This window comes from Natrix helvetica (assembly GCF_964273705.1).
Source record: "Natrix helvetica genome assembly, chromosome: 7".
Taxonomy (NCBI): Eukaryota; Metazoa; Chordata; class Lepidosauria; order Squamata; family Natricidae; genus Natrix; species Natrix helvetica.
Window position 1 is genome coordinate 4,380,910 of NC_138558.1, and position 9,429 is coordinate 4,390,338.

The following is a 9,429-nucleotide window of genomic DNA, read 5'->3' on the forward strand; positions in this document are numbered from 1 at the left end:
CATAGGACTCAATTATGGTCGTATGTCGAGGACTATGTGCATTGGCCAGAATTCCTAGAAGGGCACTCCACTCCCAAACGCGTTCAAGTTGCTTCCGGGATTGAGATGACGTTTTTCCGCCGCTCGACCGAGAGCTCCCCGCGTGTCCCGTCATCCCCGACGTAACTTCCGGTCTACGGACTTGGAAGTACAGCGGGAGGCGTTTCTGCTCGCTCGTCTTGCGGTCGGCGGAACTGTATTTCCCGGCGTCCCTGGCGCCACTTCCGGATCCGGTTCCATTTTCGATCTTACCGCGACCGTGGTTTCCGACCGATGCTGCCGGCGGGGTTGAGGGGGCTTCCCGGCCGGGCTCCACTGCTGGGCCGCGGCGCCCCGAGCCTGATCCCCGCGCGAGGCCGCAAGACCCGCTTCGACCCTCCGGCCAAGTCCAAGGCGGACCGGATCAAGGTGCCGCGCCCGTCGACCCGGCTGAGCTGCTGGTGGTCATCGACCGCTATAGGCAGTACCGGCGGGTGGTGAACGCCCTCAGGTGAGGCCCTCCGGGACTGCTGAGCCCATCATCCCCAGCAGGGAAGGGTCCTTGGAAGGGCTGGGAAGGGTCTTGGGAAGCCTGTGAGGCTCTCGGGCCTGCTGAAGAGGAACCTCTCTCTCCCTTATTTCTCTGGGTCTGCCTGTCTATCCTCCGTCTGTCTCTATGATCTACCTAGGTCTATTATTTCTCATTTATCATCTACTATCCATCCATCTATCATCTTTCTTTCTTTCTCTATCATCTACGGAATCTATATCTACCTATTGTTTCTCTATCATTTATCATTATTCGTCCATCTGTCTGACTATCTCCATCCATCCATCCATCCATCCATCCATCTATCTATTATCTCTGTATGTCCATCTATCTATCTATCTCTATCCATCCATCTATCCATCATCTACGGAATCTATCTCTTATTTCTCTATCGTTTATCATCCATCCGTCTAGCTATCTATATCATCTATGTCTACCTACCTACGTATCTCTCTATCCATCCATCCATTCATCTATCTATCGTTTATCATCTACCATCTATCCATCTCTATTATTCATCATCTATATTTGTCTGTCTCTGTCTATATCTGTTGATCTATCTATGATTTATATATCTATAGCCATTTCTATTATTTCTCTATCCTTTATCATCTATCACCTTTGTCTCTGTCTAAATCATCTGTCTATATCTGTCTGTGATCTAGCTATATATTTATATCTGTATCTATTTATCTTTATCTATCTATTACTCATCACTATTGTTTCTCTGTCATCTATCCATCTGTCTACCTTCTATCACTTGTCTGTCTATTCCCATCCATCCCTATATATATGAAGTGGGCAGCCATATAAATTTGATTAATCCATCCATCCATCATCTTACCTATATCTATTAAATTTATTCCTGCCCATTTTGCTTGAGGGATTCTGGGAAGCTTACAATAACAAAATATTATTTTAAAAAACTGAACGGTAACATAATAGGTGCATTCAAATGAACAGAGAAATAGCCACATTGGTGGGGAGCATGCAATAGAGTGGAGGTGGGAGCTTTCCAATTGCAAATAATTGCAATTGAACAGAGATTCCACGGAAGCTTCTCCCAGGTACTAACCAGGCCCCACCCAGCTTAAATAACAGCGCTTAGGGGTGCCGAAGGATTCCCTTGTATCTGGGGAGGAAATCTTTTCACCTTCTGTCCTGGCCTCTCTGCTAGATTTGAGATGAAGGAGGAAATACGATTTAAAACCTACGATCTCAGGCACGGGGAGACGGCGAAGCTGATGAAGAAAGCTCGGGACGAGGAACATCAACACCTCATGGCCTTGAACGACGCAGAAAATAAGCGTTTACTCGAGCGGAGGTAAGACACATTAGACAGCATCAAGTTCAGGAGAAGTGATAGCATTTCCCTGTCTCACACTGGGGAGGCCAGGCTTTGATTAATGCGCCTAATTCTGGTTGCAATGATACAGAAGTAATGTGGGGTTCTAGTTCTAGGCTGCATAAATAGGGGGATAGAATCAAGATCACGTGAAGTTTTAATGCAACTCCATCAACTAATCACGATGTTACAACACAGCCAACCAACCCGCTTACAGCAACAAAGCCAGCACTCCACACACACACACACACAAACACACCAATATTTATAGAAAGATGGCAGCTCCGATCACGCTTTGCTCGCGCAAGCACGAAGCCAAAGGCACCAGCCTGAAGATGGCGAGTGGGACCTCGTCGAAACGTTGCCAAGATACTCTCCATCTTACACGGGAAAAGACCTGAATACGCCAAGACCTGCATATATATGTGTGTGTGTGTGTGTGTATGTATGTATGTATGTATGTGTGTGTGTGTGTGTGTGTGTATATATATATATATATATATATATATATATGTATGTATGTATGTATGTATGTATGTATGTATGTATATATATATATGTATATATGTATTTGTGTTACAACCCCTGGTATGACTAAATATTTATCAGTACAAATATAACATATGTGTGTGTGTGTGTGTGGTATTTGTGCTGATAAATAAAAAAGGGGGACTAGTATGGATCCATTTCAAGCTATTTAGCTCTCATCAGCTAGCCATACCCTTACTGGGATTTGAACATATACATACATACATACATACATACATACATACATACATACATACATACATACATACATACATATACTGTTTACATTGTGAACAGTAGGTCGTCTCTTTCTTCCCTGTTCCCACGGTAGATTGGAGCGTGTTCGGCAGGAGGAATTACTGGAGAAGGCCCGCAAGCTACAAAGTGACCAAAACAGGGTCGCCTTTCAGGAGGAATTTCTCAAGAAGAAAGAGATGGAGGTGCTTCAGTTACAGGTAAAGCAGCCAGTTGTGGCCTCTCGGCCGCTGGCTCCTCCGGCAGCCAAATCAGAGGAGGAAGAGGAGGGATGGGATTCAGGGTCAGCATTAGACAACCTGAGAGCTCCGAGGGGGAAGAGGGAGTGGAGCTGGCCGAGAGAGAGAGAGAGCCCAGCCCCCAGGAGCACTCTATAAGCCTCCCAAAGCCTATGCAGGCCCTGTTTTTTGGGGGGAGGAAAGGGGCCGTTTTCACAAAAAATGGGCCTTTTTGCTCGTTTTTGCCCCCCCCCCCCCCCCAGCTCCCAGAAGCACTTTGCAGGCCTCTGAAGGTGTCTCGTTCCCTGTTTTTCACAAAAAATGAGTGCAAAAACTTTTTTCTTTTTAAATTTGCCTCTTCAAAATCTTGGTGCGTCTTATACGCCAAGAAAATATGGTAATCATAATATTTGAGAATACAATCTGGTGCCGTTTAGCTTGGATCTGATTCTTGCTTCCTCTTTGCTCTTTCCGTTGCTCCAGGAAGAAGCCCAGAATTTCATCACCTTGGAAAACCTGGACCAGCGTATCGAGGAGTGCCTCAACAAGACGCAGAACTACAATTTTGCCGTCGATAAAGAGGGGAGGATAGTTAAGAGGACGGCCATATCGTAGCCCCCTCCCCCCCTCTCTCACAGAGGAAGGAACGTTCCATCCGGACCCCGAGGTTTGCCGTGAGCGATGGAGGGATGCCATACGGCTCCAGCCCATCAGCATCACTGCTCTCGAACGGGAAGTGGCGGATAATTCATGCTTCCCAAACTGGGCAAGGCTGGTTTGGCAACTGCTCCTGTTCTTTTTCAGGACGACAGGGATCATCTTCAGTGATTTTGGGGTGTATGTGTATTATTTTGGCATCTCATCCTCAGTTGCTTCTCATTTTCGATCTCAGTTTTTGAAAATGCGGCCCTGCCTCTGTATGTGTGGGAAGACGTTTTGCTCCTTCCTTTTTCACAGATTGGTTTCGTCGGAAAAAGGCAACGATGTTTAGTGAAGTCTATTTTTTTGAGGGGGGACGGGGGACGGACAATTGACCTATTCTCTAGGTTCTCTGGATTGCTCTGTAATTAAATACAATATTTTAATTTCTGGCTCCGAGCTGTTTATCTCAGTGCTGTCATGGGGACAGAATGGGGGTGGTGTGGGGATTGCATTCCTTGCATACTGTCGGCTGGAATTGGATCTCAGATTACGGCAGCCGGCTTGGGAGGGGTGCATCTTATAGGGCAATGTGATTTATGACACAGACTAAAGGGAGGAAAGTTCTGAGAGAAATCAAAACAAAGCAGAGGCTTGACTGCGAACAGATCTTGCCTAACGGTGCTCTTAATAAATGAGTGGTTTTGTATTGGAAATACCAACGGTAACAAGCGTCCCACATAAACGGTGTAGTAAAAGAATAGTCCTTAAGTTATTCCTCCAAATTCGATGGCCCTTGTACGGCCTTGTCCGTCCCTCTGCATTGACAGGAAAAACATCTTTGGGGCTATAAGTTTAGAAGGCCAGAACGGAAACTAAATGCTTAGGGCAAACACATGTCCATCCTTTGACAAAAATAAAATAAAAATTAAAATAGAATTGAATGGAACGGTGCAGAATAGGAATAGAATAGAATAGAATTATTTATTGGCCAAGCGTGATTGGACACACAAGGAATTGGTCTTTGGTGCAGATGCTCTCTGTACATAAAAGACAAGATACATTCGTCACGAATCATAAGCTATAGCACTTAATGATAGTAATAGGGTACAAATTAGCAATCAGGAAACAATAGAATGTAGAATAGAAATATGGAATAGAATAGAAATATAGAATGGAATGGAATGGAATAGAAAATATAGAATGGAAAATAGAAGAAGAGAATAGAATAGATTTTTTTTATTGGCTGTGATTGGACACACAAGGAATTAGTCTTTGGTGTATATACGTTCTCAGTGCAACTAAGAATGCATAAAGTATACAGCTAGTAATTAAAAATAATAAACGATGAACTGCAGAATTTTAACAAGTGGCGCGGTGGCCAAGAGGTGGAACTCTTGCCTCACAATCCGGAGGCTTATGAGTTTGATCCTAGGTAGAGGCAGATATTTCTCTCTCTCTGGACATGATGACATGATGATAATTTATCTGCTGAATATAACTCCGCATTGGCGACAGGAAGGGCATCCGGCCATTAAAACACTCTGCTAGCTCCATTCAGTTCCCCAGAATCCACCCCACAAGGGATGATGGGGTCATTAAAAGATGAGGGCGATGATGTAGGCAATTTAACGTCGGCTTCATTGTTCAGAAGATCTCAAATTCACAAAGGATGTTATGTCAACAAGATGTCACAGGGAAAAGCTCCAGTTCAGGAGTGAATCTCCCAAAAGCACACAAACATTTATTTATTTATATTTCATTTATATACTTATATTTCCTGTTTCTAGGCCGCCTGTCTTCCTCAAGGAAAGGGCTCTCTCTTTTTTTTCTCACTTCTTTTTCGGAAGTTGTCCCGTTAGGATCCCAGCCTGATAAAATTGAAAAATACAGACTTGTGATCAACAGAACTTACTGTATTGCTGCATTTTCAACTTTCAAAGAAAAGTAAAAATGATTTTAAAAAATAAAATAAAATCCTGGGCTGATTAACCTTCTCCAGTTGGAAACAAAATATAAAAGCCAATCACAGCACATGTACTGAACAATGTACAATACAATACAATAGTAGAGTTGGAAGGGACCTTGGAGGTCTTCTAGTCCAACCCCCTGCCTAGGCAGGAAACCCTATACCGTTCCAGACAAATGGCTATAAAAAATCTTCTTAAAGACTTCCAGTGTTGGGGCATTCACAACTTCTGGAGGCAAGGAGTTCCACTGATTAATTGTTCTAATTGTCAGGAAATTTCCCCTCAGTTCTAAGTTGCTCAGTTCTAAGTTGTATAATGTAGATTATACACCTGTGATGGCGAACCTATGACACGCCTGCCGCAGGTGGCACGTGGAGCCATTTGCCCTGTCGGCTCCAATGCACATGCACGCACTGGCCACCTGACTTTGGCCTTCTTTTGAGACCGTTTTCCGCCCTCCGGAGGCTTCCTTGCCTAAGGGCAAACCGGAAGTTCAGGAACGGACTTCCAGTTTGCTCGTAGGGATGGTTTTAGCCCTCAGGAGCCTTCAGAAGGCCTCCCTGAAGTCTCCGGAGGGCAAAAAATGACCCTATGAGCAAACTGGAAGTGACTTCCAGAGAGTTCAGGGGCCTTCAGGAGCTTCCCTGAAGGCTCCGGAGGGCTAAAACCGGCCCTACGAATTCATTTCCGGTTTGCTCGTAGGACCGTTTTTCACCCTCCGGACCTTCAGGAGGATTCTCTGACGGCTCCAGAGGGCAAAAACCGGCCTTACAAGCAAACCAGAAGTAACTTCCAGTTTGTTTGTAGGGCCGTTTTTCGCCCTCCGGATCAGGGAAGGCTCTGGAGGTCGAAAATTGACACTACGGACGAACTGGAAGTCACCATTCTCGAACTTCCGGGTTCCCCATATGTCCGTTTTTCGCCCTCTGGAGGCTTCAATTCATATACAAATAGTCCTCGACTTACAACAATTCTTTTAGTGACCGTTCCAAGTTACAACAGCTCTGAAAAAAGTGACTTACGACCGTTTTTCATACTTGCAACCCTTGCAACCTCCCCTTGGTCACTTGATCAAAATTCAGGTGCATGGCAACTGACTCAGATTTATGGCGGTTGCTGTGTCCCAGTGTCACGTGAAGAAGCGTGTTCCTAACTTAATCACGCCTGTGATTCTCTTAACAACTGCGGCAAGAAAGGTCATTAAAGGGGGCAAAATGTACTTAAGAAATGTCTCGCTGAGCAACGGAAATGTTGGGCTCAATTGTGGTCATAAGTCAAGGATTACCTGTGCTGGTCACTTTATAACAGCTACTCTTCACATTCTTGCCTTTATCAGCCTGTATTCTGTAATCCTGTCATCGCACCTCGGCTTACTCTATTTAGGAAGACCAGAGTTGCTCTTGGTTTACTCTGCAGAAACCTTGAATTATCTGTTCTGACCCAAGAGCAGGAAGCAAACTCCTCGTCCCGACAAAACCCCCTTTTATTAATTGACTGTGAATTCTTCTCCTTCACATCCAGCAAAGTCTTTCAAGGGAGGATTTACAGTCACAGACCTTCTCTGGCTTGGAGAGCTGCCAGGCCGATCTCTGCAAAACGTGGCCAGGAGTCTCGGAGAGTCACGAACCAATTAAGCGAATTCATTCTCTCCTGCAAACTCCACTCCCCTGTCGCTCCTCTTTTATTTCCTCTGGGAGGGGCCATTCATCATCCACCTGTGGCCTTATTCCCAAGTGGACCCCTATTCTTTAGCTGCTCCTTTCGTCTGGCAACTCTGCGCATGCGCACTCTGGGAACAGGCTCCAGCTGTTCTTCTGCCCCACTGATGTCTGATTCCGGAGGCAGCTGATAACTGTCAGACGGCCCTGGCCCCCTCTCTGCCTCCGACACAGAGCCCTCATCAGAGCCTTCCCCACACTCCAGGACTGGCCCAGGTTCCTCCCCAACCTCCTCACTGTCCGAATCTGCTACCAGCTCAGGTGGCGGGCCACAACATTATCTCTAAACACCCTTACAATTATATTTTTGTGTTTCCCTTTTGGAATATTGTTTATTCTGTCTTCATGCCTTGCTCCTTGGACAACCTATTTCCTCAAACCATGTAATAATGCAAAGAGACTGTTTCATTGAAGGCCATCCCGCAATCCATCTTGCCAAAGATGTACCGAGAAGCTCTCCTACAATGGATCTTTTCATCCAGTAGCACGATCTTCTCCAGAAGAATCCAATGTTTTGGCCCAAAGGTGCTTTTCCAAATATCAAGTGGATTTACTTGTTTGTTTGTTTTTCTTCCTGGAAAATGTTTCGCTTCTCATCCAAGAAGCTTCTTCAGAACTTCAATGAGAAGCGAACCGTTTTTCTGAGGAAAAGAAAGTCCAGCCGAAAAGAAAGGAACTTTGGGGGACAACCACGGATGGATGATGGAGGATCTCATCTAGACAAAATCCAATGGCTTACCAGTAAGTGCTTCACCACTTTGTCACTTGGGACTTCTGGAAATGGGCAGCCTCCTCCATCACAAAGTTTGCTCTCTTCAGAGACCTGGAAACAAATGGGGAACTCATCAAATTTGCAGATGACACCAAGCTGGCAGGAATAGCCAACACTCCAGAAGACAGGCTTAAGATACAGAAGGATCTTGACAGATTTGAACATTGGGCACTATCTAATAAAATGAAATTCAATGGTGAAAAGAGTAAGGTTCTACATTTAGGCAACAAAAATGAAATGCACAGGTGCAGCATAGGTGGTACTTTGCTCAACAGTAGTAACTGTGAGAGGGATCTTGGAGTCCTAGTGGACAACCATTTAAACAGGAGCCAGCCGTGTGCAGCAGCTGCCAAAAAAGCCAACACAGTTCTAGGCTGCATCAACAGAGGGATAGAATCAAGATCACGTGAAGTGTTAATACCACTTTATAAGGCCTTGGTAAGGCCACACTTGGAATACGGCATTCAGTTTTGGTCTCCACAATGTAGAAAAGATGTGGAGACTCTAGAAAGAGTGCAGAGAAGAGCAACAAAGATGATTAGGGGACTGGAGACTAAAACATATGAAGAACGGTTGCAGGAACTGGGTATGTTTAGCTTAAGAGAAAGAAGGACTAGGGGAGACATGATAGAAGTCTTCCAATATCTCAGGGGTTGCCACAAAGAAGATGGAGTCAAACTATTCTCCAAGGCACCTGAGGGCAGAACAAGAAGCAATGGGTGGAAACTAATCAAGGAGAGAAGCAACTTAGAACTGAGAAGAAATTTCCTGACAGTTAGAACAATTAATCAGTGGAACAGAAGTTGCCTCCCGAAGTTGTGAATGCCCCAACACTGGAAGTCTTTAAGAGGATGTTGGATAGCCATTTGTCTGGAACGGTATAGGGTTTCCTGCCTAGGCAGGGGGTTGGACTAGAAGACCTCCAAGGTCCCTTCCAACTCTGCTCTTGTAATTGTAATTGAAATTGAAATGAGGCGAGGGAAGAGAAAAGGGCAGATTAACAGAGTTCGAAGGGACCTTGTAGGTCATCTAGTCCAGTCCCCCCCCTAATCCTACACCACTGATGGCAAACCTTTTCGGCACTGAGTGCCCAAACTGGAACGTGTGTGCATTTGTGCGTCTGCTGCAGTGCTGTAAACCTGAAGATCAGCTGGTTGGCGCATGGATGCCTGTTTTTTGAGCGGTTTTTTGGAGATTTTCCAGGCTGTTTGGGGTTGTTTTCCGGCTGTTTTCCGGCACCTGCAAAGGCCGGAAACCAGAAGAGCAGCTGGCACCAGCGCACATGCCCACAGAGAGGGCTCTGGATGCCACCTCTGACATGTGTGCCATAAGTTTGCCCTCACGGCCCTCCACCATTTCTGACAGACGGCAGTCCAGTCTCTTCTTGAAAGCCTCCAGTGGTGAAGCTCCCACAAC

General features: G+C 45.5%; 1 pseudogene across 1 annotated transcript; it reads left to right on the forward strand.

Annotated features, from left to right (window-relative positions):
* The first annotated feature begins 171 nt into the window (after window positions 1–171).
* LOC309395630 (small ribosomal subunit protein mS26-like) lies at window positions 172–3,999 on the forward strand (annotated as a pseudogene). The gene is made up of 4 exons (XR_014176875.1): window positions 172–529; window positions 1,746–1,892; window positions 2,773–2,896; window positions 3,398–3,999. The product of XR_014176875.1 is annotated as a small ribosomal subunit protein mS26-like (transcript).
* Window positions 4,000–9,429: the final 5,430 nt, after the last annotated feature.